Raw genomic sequence first — 16,992 nt, forward strand, 5'->3', positions numbered from 1 at the left:
AAGAGTTAAATAATTGTTAACCAATGATCTCGTCTTCAATTTTTTTCTCAAAATCGCCCTCTCCCGAGCTCCAAATTGAATTTCTAACTTTTGAAACTAAACCCTCAAAATTTCCTATTTTCTGCCCAGAAATCTCGCATCTGTGGTCCAACAATCGCATCTGCGATACCACTTCTGCGGTTGGGCAACCGTTTCTGTGGTTCTCACTTAAAAGCTCCATCTCTCACCTACAACCCAAAATCTGCATCTACGGTCACGCAGTGCGGAACTTATGCCGCTTCTGCGGTTCCTGGCCCCCTTCCTCATTTCCGCTTCTACGACCACTGAGCCGCTTTTACGGTGCCGCACATGCGGTCCCACACTCACATGTGTGGTTATGACAGAAAACCAGTAGCTGGAGCTGCAACTCTAAACTCCAAAATCCTTCCGTCAACTATCCGAAATCATCCCGAGGCCCCCGAGACCTTAACCAAAAGCACCAACAAGTCTAATACCACTGTCCAATCTTATACCAATCCTCAAAACACTTAAAACAACATCTAAACGATGAATCGACCACGGATTCAAGCCTAAGAACTCTATAACTCTAGAAATATGCTTTCGATCAAAAAGTTTATCAAACCTCGTCCGAATGACCTGAAATTTTGCACACACGTCACAATCAACACTACGGAGCTACTCTGACTTCTAGAATTCTATTCTGACCCTTGTATCAAAATCTCACTGTCAAACCGGAAACTTCAAAATTTGACCTTTCGGCATTTCAAGCCTAAATTAGCTACGGACCTCAAAAATACAATCCGAACATGCCTCTAAGCCCGAATCACCCAACAGAGCTAATAGAACCATCAGATTTCCATTATGAGGTCGTCTTCACACTGTTCCGACTATGGTCAACTTTCCAACACTTAAGCTCTCATTTAGGGACTAAGTGTCCCAAAACTCTCTGAAACTCAAAACCAAACATTCTGGCAAATCAAAATAGTAGAAATAAACATGGGAAAAGCAGTTAATAGGAGATCAGGGCGTTAATTCTTAAGACGACCAGTTAGGTCATCCTAGTGGCCCTGTTCTCATCATAGTACATCCAGCAGTAGAGGCTTATAGACATATCTTGTCAGTTAGTGCAGTATGTTGGGATTGTAGGCCTTGTATATATATTTTGTTAGCTTGTCAGTTGCAGTAGCTATGACGGCCTTGCAAGCCCAGCTTTATGTTCACATTTAGTCGGCATTAGTTTCCATTTAGTTTTATATTTTTCTTCGCAAATTTTCTTACAATGTGGCCCCTGGCCAAAGTATGACATTATATTTCCAAAGTTCCTTAGTCGCAAGTTGGTACGTAAGGATAGGTGAGGCACCGGGTGCCGGTCTCGCCCCCTAGGTTCGGGGTGTGACAAGTTATCCCTCTTGTCATCTATATAGGTGTACTGAAGTCTTTCCCTTGGTACTTTGTCGAACTTATGACTATTGTTATATTTTGTTTCATAGCTTCGAATATATATCCTTATGGATTTACTGTATCTATGTAGGTCATACTACCATAACACATGCTTTGATTTATTACCACCGAGGTCTGCTACAAAACTCCAAGTTATTCTCTCACTGCTTATCTTATATGTATAAACCTATGTCCTCTAGTTCTTCCACATCACTTTTCATCTTAAGAATGATGGCCTAATCTCATCTAATACTTTGGAATTTTTATTCGCTTATTATTGATTCACCTTATGTTGATCTATAATCTACCACTAATAACATGAGACCTCTTAAGTAATATATTGTCGTTAGGGCTCACGTCGTATCAGGGAACATGTGAAGATATTTTCCTGATCCTCCTAGGGATGATACAATACTTCATTAACTGTATTTCATAGAATCCCAACATGATTCACCTTATGGGGTTATTTTAATCATGTACAATTCATGAAATCCTTTTTCTTTGAATCATTACCCAATCAAAGGCCTAAATATCATCCTCTTATATATCACAATTACACCTTTATTCTACCACTAGGGCAACATTCCAACTCTTCTAATTTCTCCTAATCTTAAACTCCTCGAAGTTCATTCATGATATACTGAGCTTTTTATAACTTTATGGAAACCATCAGCTCTCTTGTTTGATGGGTTTAATCCCGAGGACTTACCTATTCTCGTCACCTTCTTACTCACCTTTTCTTATCCTTACTCCTGTCTAGCTAAAACCTTGTAGCTCTACCATACTTTAGCTTGCGACCTGCATATGTCTATTTACACTACTCGCAACCTTCCTTTAACTTGCTAGAACCATACATTTTCTTATGTTATTCTGGAACCTCAAGTGAGACATCATATCGTCTCTAACTCTTCTTTACGCTCTTAACTAGACCTCTCTGCATCTGGAAACTACAGGCTGGAAAATATGCCACTGACGACACAACTATCATTTCTTGATACAAAATTATGACACTTCCAGCCCTCTATCTGATATCTGGATTATTCGTAACCTTTTGTACTTGTGCATCTCATACCTTCTTCATATGTACCTTACTTACCTTTAAATCTTCCATGGTATCTTCTATCTCTTTCATAACCTCCCTTCCACATAGGTGGAATTCACATCCACACCTTAAAGCTCTACTATAATACTTGCACATGCGTGCATACACAATCTGGTGAAGGCTTCATACTGACTTCTTATGAGGTTGGCATTATTCTAACTAGATTTATTGTAGAGCCGTTATAGAATATGGTCGTTGTACTATCTCTTTTGTACCTATGATATTTAGAGTGATTCTACAATGTTTTAAATCACGATTTCTATACTCATCGGGGTCTAATAATTAGACTCCTAATTCATTTAGCTGATGTAACTCTTTAGTTTCTTCTTCTATCTCAGCCTTTAAGTAGGCTTACTTTATCTTCTGATCTGTGGGTCAAGGTATTAGTTATTACTTTATCCCCCCGTGGACGCTATGGAACATCTATGATATAACCTTCTAGCAATTCAAGATTTTGTCTGGGACGTGGACTCAATTCATTCTTTTAACATATACTGGAGTCTCCTATCAATGTCAACATATATGCTACATGGATAACACTTCGAAATATTAAGTGTGTTCATAATGTAACTAATTCTGGGTCATTGATAAAATAATTCCTTTTGCGCCTTCTCGGCCTTCTTTAAAAAGTAAGTAATTACTTTTCCTGGTCATTCTGCCACATGTTGCATGAGTACTTGGCTTATCTTAGTGCCCATACCTATTGTAATTTTGTGCAAATCATATAATCTTGAATACTACTTTGGATTTTACTTCCCTTTCCTTAGTCAAGATAGGTGCCACTTTCTTAGGGAGTTCATACAATATAATAGTGAGACTGCTATTACAAGACAATTTCTTCTTTAGGTCGCTATGCTTATGTTGAAGCGTTCTTCCTTATTTCCTCAGCTAGTCTTTCATTGCAGTGCTTAGGGAAGACCCTCTGACTCTTGTGCAGCTAATTACATTTTATACCCCATGAAATTTCTGATGTTCTTACTCGCCTATCATTATCTTTAGCTACTTACCTCCGCGCCCTTGTGCTCGTAGGGTTGCTTCTGAATTGAAATTTCAGATGTCTCCCTAGTGGCACTCACTTTTATTTTTGTAACACTTATAATGTACCTTCTACTACCCTAACTCCTATCTGAATATTTCTCAAGGATTACGATGTCGTATCTGAGAGACTGAATTTCCTATGTTGGGTTTCACTACGTTTATCTTGCATGATCTACTAATTTATCCGAGACCTTTTTTCTAGCCATAACCAAGCACTTTCTGAATCAATACTAACTACTCATCAATCCATGCTCATATATATATTTTGTGTAACGTCTCTCGACTTATGTCTTTTGTCTTAAAATACATTTTGCACTGGGTCCTAGCGTATCAAATGCTCATTCGCACTTATTTATCAATAACATCTGGTGTGGGAACCCTTATTGCCTCTCCCGACATCGTGCTTGCATAATGTTCTGGAGTCGTATCATATCTGTAGGATCTGAATAAATGCAATCACATTCCTTTCGCCTTTTTACTGTATTCTTTCTTTATTATTTCATAGTTTCTTGAATTATATAACTCCGACTTACTACCATATCATACTGTCTTCCCCCATTTAGGGGAGTACTAGCATTTAGTGCTATAATATTTACCTATATATGGTTTACCTCTTCATCTTTGACATCTTTCCACATATTCACTGACTCTTACTCGCCTTGAGGTAACCCTTCTCTACTAAGGATAACTGAATTCCTTATGCACGAGGGTGACACCTAGTGTAATTGGCACACTTAGTCCCTTAAGCTTAACTTTGCTCAAAGTTTTTGCTTTGGCGGAGTGTCTTCCTAAATGACCTTTAAAGGTTATTCTTCTATTGTCCGTTTTATTATTACTGGAATGCGATCTTTGAAATTCTCTTGATGTCGATTATTATCACAAATTCGATCCCTAATTGATGTTCAGTTTATCTTGCTCACTAGCCCATGCTGATTTCTCTTACTCCGGGGGTCTAAATTTTTGTTCTGGTAATCACATTGGACGCACCAACTCATTTCTCAAAATGAGGATATGACTTTTGCCTTATACTCTTTTATTGTCTCAAGGCCTGTCACCTCTTGTCTTTTCTTTGACTTGACTATAGACTCTATCATCATATCATATTATGATTCATCGTTACCACCCTTTTATCACATCTTAGTCGTAATGCTTCATTTACTCTCTTCTTATTCTCCGGTTAACATATCAGTTTATTATCTTCTTCTAAAAACTTCAACAAAACATTCTTTCACTTTTAGCTCCCCTTGCTCTATCCATTTGCTCTTCGGGTCACCTAGAATTCTCTCTTTACTAGGGACGGGAACCATACAAAGGTAAATATTTATTTCTTCTAGGATTACACTGCCTGTCTTCTGAAATTTTTCTGGACATTCTAGTATTCATATCTTATTGTTATATTCTAGAGTGCACCTCCTGGGTGTCTCCCAAGGAGATCTATTACCACGTTTGCACTATCCTTCGAAAATTTTAGCTAATGATCACAATCCATCCACTATTTTGGGTTACTCTAACCCAGTTGGATCCTGATGTCTCATCTTTCTTTTAAACAATAAATGCTAGCTCCCACATGGCATAACTAAGATGAGTGTGGCCAATTGTACATACTTCTATTACTATTGACCGTAACTCAAATACTTATATTTCTCTTCCTGAATATTAAAAATAGATTATCTTCACTAACTGGGTACCTTGTACCCTTCTCTACCTTGCTTTTATTATCTGTTGAAACTTATACTTTTACCTTCTAATACTCTCATGGTCTGCTATTCGCGGGGTATATTAGATATTCCCATCTTAGGGTCTTAAGTAGGAAATTCGCACATCTGGTATGCACGATCTTATAGGGCCTCAAACTGGGCCACATTGTCAAGAATTCTCTCTCTACTAGTGCCCTAACCTGCTGCTATAGTAGCTCTCCAACTAGCTATAATTTTTCAAATTCCAAGCATCTCTGTAATTAGCAAACTTAAGTCTTGGCTCGAACTCTTATGACTCAGCTCTACAGCACGATATGGATTTTAAAGAAGGGTAACATACTCCTAAATGCCTTGTAGCTTCCTGTTTATATAATATGGTGCACAACACATCTATAAACAAGGCTCTACTGACATGCCTTGTAGACTCCTTAGGACATACTACTCTAATACCTAAAGAGGCGTGGCCGGCACCCGATTCCATACTTGGCCCGAGCGTACCACTCTGTAACTGTGAACTCTAGAGGGGTAACCCTCAACTTAGGCCAATGAGGACATATTCTGAATCGTCTAAAAAAATGCCTCTCTCATCTATGGGGTAAACATACCCAAAAGCTAATATATATATATATACAACTATGCAGGCCGACGAAGCCGCCATGAACAACTACTGATATACAAAATATTACAGGACTCGTCTACAAACCTCTAGAGATAACTAAATTGTATCATGGTCGGGATAGGGCCTCAACCAACCCATCAAACATGTATATATATAAAACGGACTCCACGGTCTTGACCTAGTAACTCTGAGGAAGTAGAGCTTACTAACCAAGCTGATGTTTGACTTTGTCTACTAGGAGGGTCTATTCAATTGTCAACGAGGACCTGCATGCATGAAATGCAACATCTCTAGTAAAAGGGACATCAATACGAAATAATGTACCGAGTACGTAAGGCAACACAATAACTGAAAATTGAAACTAAACTAATAATATAATAATTGAAACTAACTGGGAGTCCAATATAATTTGAAGATATGCTTAGTTGTTGATACTGACTCAACTCTCTCAATATATTAAGTAAAATAGTTGTCCGGCCTTATAAGGCTCGGTATGTGTAACTGCTCTGTCGTAGTAGGCTTGCTCATAGGCACTTGGACATACTAGGCTTTATATCTCGTCCATTCTGGGCTCGCTCATATGTGTTCAGCTACAGTAGGCTCGGTATATAACTTACCATCTGATCAGAGGTTGCCCAATAGGGGCCTGCCTAACGATTATAGCTCGATAGTGGTGAAAATACTGTAATACTATATATATATAGAGACTCTCTGCTCTCTTGGCTGAAAGAAGACAAAACTAAACTGAATTTGACGTCCCAATAAGGGAGAATGTTGTAAATTATGATACTAGGAAATTGTACATAAATTCAGGAATATGAACTTCTCTTTATGTCTAGTTATCAAACACGTGCAGTTACTGGATCATGCCAAAATGAAGGAAAGGTTTAGTCTTAAAATTTCTTATCATAATATGTTCAATAACCACGTTAAACTCGTCTTGTTGCACCTTAATCTACAACAATGATAACAATACTATCATCAAGTTATGGAAGGTACAACTATCACACAACGAACGACAAGCTTATTTTGTAACAAAACGGGCAGCATCTCCCCTATAATCTTTACTTCCCCCTAATTTGACATAACACTAACAACACAAGAACACAACAATAACAACATATATAAATCATTTTCCAACCTTATATCCATCACAAAATACTACAAAACAACCCAACATACCCCGATCACTTCATACACAAAACGACAACCATAGTAGTGTCAAACAACCCAAAAATATAATGATGACGACCAGCCAACCACCCTTCCATTTTTTGGTGTTTTTCCACACCCTTCCTCCTCCAAAGCTCCACAAAAATAGCAACAAAAGATACAACCCAACAACAACATGAAACAACCCACAAAATATTCCACTATAAGTTGAACAACTCGAACTCACGGCTTCCGATCACCGTCCCTTGAGTTCTTACAATTATTTAATGAATTTATCTTCTTTAACAATAGAAAAAATGGATTAAAAAGGGCAGTATACTTACCATATTTGGTGAATATCTCAGCTCCTATCTTGATTCTTTAGCTCATAGAATTTTCTCCAACTAGAACTTGAAAAGAAGAGAAATTATTTAGGGTTTTGTGTTAAATTTTTGGGAGGATTTTGCTGGGGTATACATCTGATTTTTTTGATATATTATGAGTGTAATATCTGAAGTTAATTAGCCCTTAAAAGGGTTCTTTGTCCGGCCTTGGAGCTTTTAATTGAGGCCTCTCCTTTTGGCAAGTAGGTGATGCACCTACTTGTCACCTACGAGTCTGCGCAGTCTCGCGAAAACGTGAATATCTTTCTATTCCAATATCGTATCCATAAACGGTTTATTCCGTTGAAAACTAGACTCATAGATATTCAATTTTGTAGGTAGATCATCCCTTAATTCCATGTACATTGGTAGAAATGCTCAGCTACATTTGACCTAATATTTAGTATATTTATGAATGTAACTTGTGATGACCTTAGCCAACTTTTGTTCCACAACTCGCTTGAATTCAAAATGTAATACAAAACTATCATAAGACTAAAATAACTCATAAAATAATCTCCTTGTTATGTTAAGCACCCTAATATCATCCCAAAAGTACATGTTATAACATTCCCAACTTATCGACATTCGACGAAACTTATTTGCTTCAATTGGTTTAGCTTCTAAGCCTTCCAACCCTCTTGGTACTTGCAGCCCATGATCTTAAATATTTATAACCTCCAAGTTATCATGATTAGCTTACTTTATGTACTTTCAAAAATTATCTCATTTCAGAGCTCAAATCAATTGACTTACGACGTACTCTCAGATATGAAAATATGGGGTGTAACAACCTCATTCATCTTTGCCTGGTCCTCCTTGGTCACTCGGATCAGACAATGATGATTATCAACCTCTTATGGCCTGGATCCACACTAGGGGCAGGAACTGGTTGATTAACTTTGGACTCGAATTCAGCCCGCCAACTACTGTAGACGGAACCTTCCTTGGATTTCCAAGACACGCAACCCAGAAAAATCATCCAAAATGGCTGAATCCATGCCGTCAAAAAAGGAATGAAAGGTATTGTCCGCTACATGATCTCCTTCATTAGACCTCTCCTTCCGCACTCAGGCCTCCTGGAACATGGACTCAGTGTATGAAGGTGACCTAGAAATCTCTATTATACCGGGCGGAAAGGAGCCTCCATCCTAGAGAGTCTTAGCCCTCATTTCCATATCGATCTCCTGAGCTTGAGGAAGATCGGCCTCGAGCATCTCCACCTCGAATGATGCCTGCTCTTCGGGGGAGATCGGCCCATGGGCCATAAAAAATGTCATCTTTTTCGGGCTCATCCCTGAGCTGAAGTAGTGTATCCGAGTCCGGTGCTCGGAAACTAGAGCCTCTCTTTGGCCTACGATCCAATCTCTTTCTTGGCTTTACCATGGAGCTCAGAGAGCTCGAAGCTTTCCTTTTATTCTTCTTCTTTTCCCCCACTGCAGCGCTGCGATGCCCCAAAGTGAAGGGATCAATAGACAAGAGTGCATCCTTGTCTCCTTCTAAAGGCCTAAGTTTAGTGGTGTTAGGCAAAACTGCATAAGGCATCGTAAACAAATGCCCTCGATCAGCACCTTGAGCCAAGGGATAGCGTTTCGGACTCGAGCGACAGCTGCACCGCCACAAGTACTAGTAAGAAAAAAAAGTAGATAAACATAAAATTGGCATCTAAGGGAAATTTGTACTTACGAGATGCATTCCACTTCTTGGGGAATAGCATGAACACATAGGGGGATCAAGTTTTCGGTCCTTACCTGAACGAAGCGTCGCTGCTAGCCCTGGTCCCGATTTTCATCGATACTCAAAAATAGGGCTTTGCTGGCCCAGTGTTTAAGCTTTATTAGTCCCCCTCGGATGATTCGAGGACTGTATAGGCGGAGCAGGTGATTAGTGGTGAACCGACTGGATTCGGTCTTGTTCACGAAGTAACAAAGAAGGATCCTGATCCTCCGTAGTGACAGATGGATCTGACCGAGGCAGACTTCGTACCTCTTTCAAAAATCCAAGATAACCAGGTCCACTCGGCCCAATGTGAAGGGATAAGTGTAAATGCTTAGATACCCCTCCACATGGGTAGTAATGGCATCCTCAGGCCCGGGCAGTACCGTGTCATTACATTCCCAGTTGCAATCCCTTCGAACCATGGGAAAAACATCTTCGGTAATGGAGCATATATAACTTGATGATCTTTCACCCTAGTCCTGCACCAACGAGGGCTTCGCAACCTTAAAGTCATCTACAACTTAGTAGCCCCCGGGAATGAACATTTTTAGGGAGTCTCGGGGGCCAGTTCGTTGGTAAATGCACTAGGAGCAGACTTCTCGAAGACAACTTTATCGGGAGTGACCGCCTCGATTTCAGCGGTTGATTGGGAAAAAGAAGAAGTGGTTTGTTGAGGGACAGAATTAGATGTTTTTCCATTGTTATTTGAAAGAGCTTAAAAAATCTGAGAAAAAGTTTTGAAAGATGAAGAGTCAAGTGTGTTGATTTGGGTGAAAACTAGGTAAACACCTAAAACTTACTGAGAAATCTTGAAGAACAAAGGTAAAAGATGAGTATGAAGAAGAGTAGTGATAGCTTGAAAACTCGAAGGTAAAAACTTTGTCAAAAGATGAAAAATAAATGAAGTATGGAGGCTTTAATAGAGATTTCGTGTTGCTTCGCATTCAGGGGTGACCTGCCAATGGCAGACACCTGTTCGAAGTCAGAATGACACAACTAATAGGATGGTTCATCTTCTTTGTCATTTTTGTTACGGCGTATTGAAGAAGGAATCAAAATGCATCTATCGTTTCTCATCATTTCAATAAACCTACTCTCTGAGAAACGAGAAGACTATTTCTATACGGTTAAAACTGAGGCCGGTGAATACCTCAATTTATCGGTAAGGCAAATGGAGCAAAGACATGATCGTAAGGAACCTGAATCTGGGCGAAGAACCCCTCATATCAGGGTTCTGGCAACACACCTGCCCTCGGAAGCATTGGAACCACAATATCCAGGTTCGATTTGAATATTAAGACTTCGAAGAACATCGCCAAATGGCTGCACAAGACTAACGAGGACCGTGATATCCATGCCCCATAAGATATCACGGCATGAATCTTGGTCCGTATCAGAAGAAAATCAGCGGTTAATAAAACGGAAGAATTTTTACCTTTTTTATACTTGTACTTAGGGTAAAATTCCCCTACTATATAAAGGAGGAATATTATTGTCACGCACCAACCTGGGGAGGCGTGGTTGGTACCCGGTGTCGCCCTGGCCCGAGCGAACCACTATGTAACTCATTCATTCCTTTTGTAACTATAAAAGGAAAACACTATTTCACTGAACAATTTTTCTTAAAACCTGAATACATATAGGCCGACAAGGCCTCTAACATACTGTACAAAATGAACATTTGTCTACAAAGCCTCTAAGATTATTCAACATCAAATGGGGCAGGGTACCGGCCTACCCATAAATCTTTAGAAAACTCTGACATGATGACTCATAGACTCTGCTTGTGATGACCTTTTGTTTTAGAAATGAATTTTGCATTCTGAGGCATTAAAAACATCTTTTAGAATCATCTCAATTTGCGTGCGCAGTCCGGGCACGTAGCCGGAAAGCCATTATGTGAAAATCTATGGAAAATGATGAATTTTGACTCTAAAATAAATTTAAGTTGACTTCGGCCAACATTTTGGGTAAACGGACCCGGACACATAATTTGACGTTCCCGGAGGGTTCGTAGGAAAATATGGGACTTGAGAGTATGCCCGGAATTGAATTTCGAGGTCCAAAGCCCGAGAAATACATTTTTAAAGAAAATTGTTTTCTGAAATATTTATGAGTTTTTGGAAATGAAATGTGTTTGAAATTTTATGGTATCGGACCCATATTTTGGTTCTGGAGCCCGGTACAGTTCTTATATGTGATTTAAGATGAGTCTGTGAAATTTGTTAAGAAACGGACTTAAAACGACGTGAATCGGACCGTATTTGAGAAAATTGGAAAATTTTGAAGTTCGTAGGTGATTTCATGATTTTGATGCTAAATTCATGGTTGTTGATGTTATTTTAGCGATTTGATCGCATGAGTAAGTCCGTAGGGTATTTTTGAGGTAGTGTACATATTTGGTTTGGAGCCTCGAGGGAAGGGGGCAGGTTTGCACTATGTGATCGCATAGAACCAAGTGCGAACACTGAGCCTTAGGAATTCACTCTACGCGAACACACCCGGGCTGATGCGAATGCATAGAATTGAGATAAGTCCGGGGTTAGGTAGTTTTAACCCTATGCGAATGCGCCCCTATCTCGCGAACACGTAGGTCAGGAGAGTCAAACCTATGCGATCGCATAGGCTTGTTCGCGATCGCATAGCATCTTTTTGCCCAATCATTTAAACAGTAACAGGACACATACAGGATTTAACCCAAATTTCATAACTTCTTCTTCCATAGGTATGTAATCTTAGACTCATTTTCTTCAATTCCCATTAGATCTCTGGGCCTAAATCATGTTCTTTAGGGTATAAAATTAGGGATTTGGGTAGAGTTAAGGTTTTTTGTATAATTGGGATTTAGACCTCGTTTTGGGGTCGTAGTTTGGAACTAATTACATATTCGGGCTCGTGGGTGAATGGGTTATCGGGTTTTGGTCCAAAACTCATGTTTTGACCATGCGGGCCCGGGGTCGATTTTTTGGCTTTTTGGGAAGAATGATAGGAAATCCATAATTAAGCATTGGAATTGGATTGTTTAGCGTTTATTGAAGTTATTAAGTCGATTATGTCTAGATACAATTGGTTTGGAGCCAAATTCAAAAGGAAAAGCGGTGTTTGAGGCTTGAGTTGGCCGTGGAAGTTCGAGGTAAGTGTTTGGTCTAACCTTAGCTTGAGGGATTAGGAGTCGTGTCTTATTTGCTACGTGTTAACTGTGTCGTACGACGTATAGGCATGGTGACGAGTATTTATACATCGGTATCAAGCATGCCTGTGAGTCTTGTATTGTAATTGTTATGACTCCGTTGTGGTTTATTGTGCTTCATATGAGGATAATCATTATTGTTCCCTTGCCGGGATGTTATTATCATTATTGTTCCCTTGCCGGGATTTTATTGTCATATTACTGTTCCCTTGCCGGGATGTTTGTTTGATATTATTGTTCCCTTGCCGGGATGTTGTTGTAATATTATTGTTCCCTTGCCGGGATATTGTTATATTGCTATTGTTCCCTTGACAGGATTCTTTTATGATTGGTGTTGATAAATGAAATTGGAGCATGTTACACGCCTGCGACAGTAATATATGAAATGGGAGCGGGTTGCACTCCTGTAACGGTAACATATAAAATGGGAGCAGGTTGCCCGCCTGCAACGGTGGTATATGAAATGGGAGTAGGTTGCCTGCCTGTATCGGTATCATATGAAATGGGATCGGGTTGCACGCCTGCAATGGTATTACATGTGTACCTGTTCTCTATTTCCTTATCTTTGTTGGTAATTGATTTATGGCATTCCTTATATTTCTCTACTTTCATTCTGTTGTTACCTGTTACTTCCCGCAGCATGTTTCCACTGGCCAACTTTAGTTGTAATTATCTCTTTCTATTTTCGTTGTATATGAATTAACTGCACAGGTTTATTTGGTAGGCTGGTCAAAGCCTTGTCACTACTTCGTAGAGGTTAGGCTAGGCACTTACCAACACATGGGGTCGGTTGTACTGATACTATACTCTGCACTATGTCAGATACTGATACCGGAGAATTTGGACTACCGTGAGGGTGTTGTCTTCAGTCCACACAGGCGATCCGAGGTAGTCCTACAGACGTCCGCGGGCCTTGGCGTCTCCTCCTATCTTTTCTCTTTCTATTTTTACTTATTCAGAGACAGACTTATATATTTGATTCAGACTTTGTTTGTAGTGTTCTTAGACAGTCCGTGATTGTGACACCAAATTTTGGGTAGTCTTGTACTTCAGATTATGTAGTAGTGTTTGGTTGGAATATTAAGTTTCGGCTTTCGCATTTCCGATTGCTTAATCTTATTCTGTTGTTTAACCACGTAGTATTTTACATTGTTTAATATGTTTAAATAAAAAGGGTAATGATTTTATAATATTCGGCTTGCCTATCTTCCATGAGTAGGCGCCATCACGACTATCGAGGGGGGGAAATCTGAATTGTGACAAGATGGTATCAGAGCTCTAGATTACATAGGTCTCACAATTCACGGACAAGCTTAGTAGAGTCTGAGGGATCGGTAAGGAGACATCTATATTTATCCCCCAGAGGCTACGGAGTTAAAAACATCACATTTATTCTTTCCTGTCGTGCGGTTTGGTTTCTCAATGGTAATTGAATTTCTACTCTGTTCTTTCGTAGATGGCAAGAACACGTGCTTCCTCATCCACTGACCAGCAGCAGCTCCTACAAAGGGCAGAGGGCGAGGGCGAGGCCCTGCTAGAGGCCGAGGTAGGGGCAGAGCTAAGCCTAGAGCAGCAGCACCAGCGGAGGAGCCTCAGGTTGACTTTGATGATGAGGTTCTAGCCTAGACAGTTTCGGTGGGCTCAGCTCAGGGTCTAGACGGGTTTATTGCTACCCTAGTACTCCAGGATGCTTTGGTCCATCTATTGGGCCTGATTGACAGCGTCACCCGGGCAAGTTTGCTTCCTGTAGCACCAGTCACTCTCAGGTTGGAAGAGGAGCCTAGACTCCTGCTTTCGCACTCCGGAGTAAATGGCTCCCCAATTTCAGACTCCAGCAGCTCAGCCAGTTGGAGCAGTTCAACCGGGTGTGGTAGCCTAGACCGGTGATGGAGTAGCTATGTATGTCGATGCCTTGTATAGATTGGATAGGTTCACCAAGCTCTTCACTACTACTTTCAGCAGTGCATCTTCTGAGAATGCCCAAGATTATCTAGACAGTTGTCATGAGGTTTTCAGGAACATGGGGGTAGTGGAGACCAATGGGGTCGACTTTGCTACTTTCTGCTTGTTTGGATCCGCCAAGATTTTGTGGAGAGATTATTGTTTGGCTAGGCCAGCTGGATCGCCAGCTTTGACTTGGGAGCAGTTTACTCAACTATTTCTGGAGAAGTTTCTCCCTATCACCCAGCGAGAGATCTACTCGAGGCAGTTTGAGCATCACCAGAAGGGTTCTATGACCATAACTCAGTATGAGACCAAATTCATCGACTTGGCTCGTCATGCTCTTATCATACTTCCCACCGAGAGAGAGAGAGGGTGAGGAGGTTCATTGATGGTCTTATTCAGCTAATTCGACTTCAGATGGCTAGGGAGACAGGGAGTGAGATTTCTTTTCAGGAGGCGACCTATGTGACAAAGAGAGTAGAGATGGTTCTATTACAGGGAGGTGTTCAGGGGTCTGACAAGAGGCCTCGTCATTCAGGCAGATTTAGTGGTGCATCATCTGGAGGCAGGGATTCGTATGGTAGAGGCCATCCTCCTAGACATTTTCAATCAGCACTTTAGGTGGTCGTGGTTCTCATATGTATTATTCTGATCAGTAGTCCTACAATGCACCACCAGCTCCTATCAGTGCACTGCTGCTTCAGAGTTTTTAGGGTCGCCAGCCTCAACAGCCAAGGACTTGTTTTACTTGTGGCAACACAAGTCACATTGCTAGATATTTCCCTCGAGCACCGAGCGATTCTCAGCAGCAGGGTTCCTGTGCTATGGTACATGCACCAGGTGTTCCACGACCCGCTCCACCAGCTAAGGGTGGGGGTAGAGGTGCTAGAGGTGGAGGCAGAGGTATTAGAGGTGGAGGTCAGGCAACTAGAGATGGAGGCCATCCAGTAGCAGGTCATCCCAAAGATGCAGTTCAGGGTGGTGGGGCCCAGCCCCGATGTTATGCTCTTTCAGCCAAACCTGAGGCTGAGGCTTTCGATGCAGTTATCATAAGTACTGTTTTAGTTTGTAGTAGATATGCTTCAGTCCTATTTGATCCAGGGTCTACATAATCCTATGTGTCATCTTATTTTGCACAGTATCTTGTCATGCCTAGTGATTCCTTGAGTGCCCCAATATATGTATCTGCACCGGTGGGTGATTCTATTATGGTAGATCAACTCCATCATTCATGTATAGTTGTGATTGGGGGTCTTGAGACTCGTGTAGATTTGTTACTTCTGGACATGGTTGATTTTGATGTCATACTAGGGATAGACTGGTTATAACCTTACCACGTTATCTTGGACTGTCATGCCAAGATTGTGACCTTAGCCTTGCCGAGTTTACCTCATTTAGAGTGGAGAGGGACTCCTGGTCATTCTACCCGTAGTGTTATCTGTTATGTGAAGGCTCGGCGTATGGTCGAGAAGGGGTGTTTGGCCTATTTGAAATATGTTCGTGATTCTAGTGTCGAGGTTCTTTCTATTGATTCTGTGCCTATTGTTTGTGAGTTCCTTGAGGTATTTTCTTCAGACCTGCCGGGTATGCCACCCGACAGGGATATTGACTTCTGCATTGATTTGGCTTCGGATACTCAGCCCATTTCTATCCCGCCGTATCGTATGGCCCTGCTTGAGTTGAAAGAGTTGAAGGAGCAGTTGAAAGACTTTCTTGAAAAAGGTTTCATTAGACTTAGTGTCTCGCCATAGGGTGCGCCAGTGTTGTTTGTTAAAAATAAGGACGGATCGATGAGAATGTGCATAGATTATCGGTAGTTGAACAAGGTTACAATCAAGAATGAGTATCCATTGCCAAGGATTGATGATTTGTTTGATCAGCTTCAGGGTGCTAAGGTATATTCGAAGAGTGACTTGAGATCTAGCTACCATCAGTTGAGGATTAGGGCATCCGATGTCCCTAAGACAGCTTTCCGCACTCGGTACGGGCATTATGAGTTCTTGGTGATGTCATTCAGGTTGACAAATGCCCTATCAACTTTTATGGATTTGATGAACCGAATGTTCAGGCTTTACTTGGATTCATTCGTGATAGTCTTCATTGATGATATTTTGATCTATTCCCGCAGCCGGGAGCAGCACGACCAGCATCTTATAGTGGTTCTTCAGACTTTGAGGGGCAGTCAGTTGTATGCCAAGTTTTTGAAGTGTGAGTTCTGGTTGAGTTCAGTTGCATTCCTAGGTCATGTTTTATTAGCGGAGGGTATTCAGGTTGATCCGAAGAAGATTGAGGCAGTTAAGAACTAGCCCAGACCAGCATCAGCTACAAAGATCCAGAGTTTCTTGGGTTTGGCAGGCTATTATTTCCAGTTTGTAGAGGGGTTTTCATCTATTGCACAACCCCGATGACCAGGCTGACCCAGAAGTGTGCCCAGTTCAGATGGTCAGACGAGAGTGAGGCGAGCTTTCAGAAGCTCAATACAGCTTTGACTACGGCACTGGTGTTGGGTTTTCCTACAGGTTCAGGGCCTTATACAATTTATTGTGATGCATCTCATATTGGAATTGGTGTGGTGTTAATGTAGGATGGTAAGGTCATTGCCTATGCTTCGCGAAAGTTGAAGATTTATGAGAAGAACTATCAGGTTCATGATTTGAAGTTGGCATCTATTGTTCACGCGTTGAAGATTTGGAGGCATTATCTGTATG

This window comes from Nicotiana sylvestris, chromosome 2, assembly GCF_000393655.2.
Source record: "Nicotiana sylvestris chromosome 2, ASM39365v2, whole genome shotgun sequence".
Classification (NCBI taxonomy): Eukaryota; Viridiplantae; Streptophyta; class Magnoliopsida; order Solanales; family Solanaceae; genus Nicotiana; species Nicotiana sylvestris.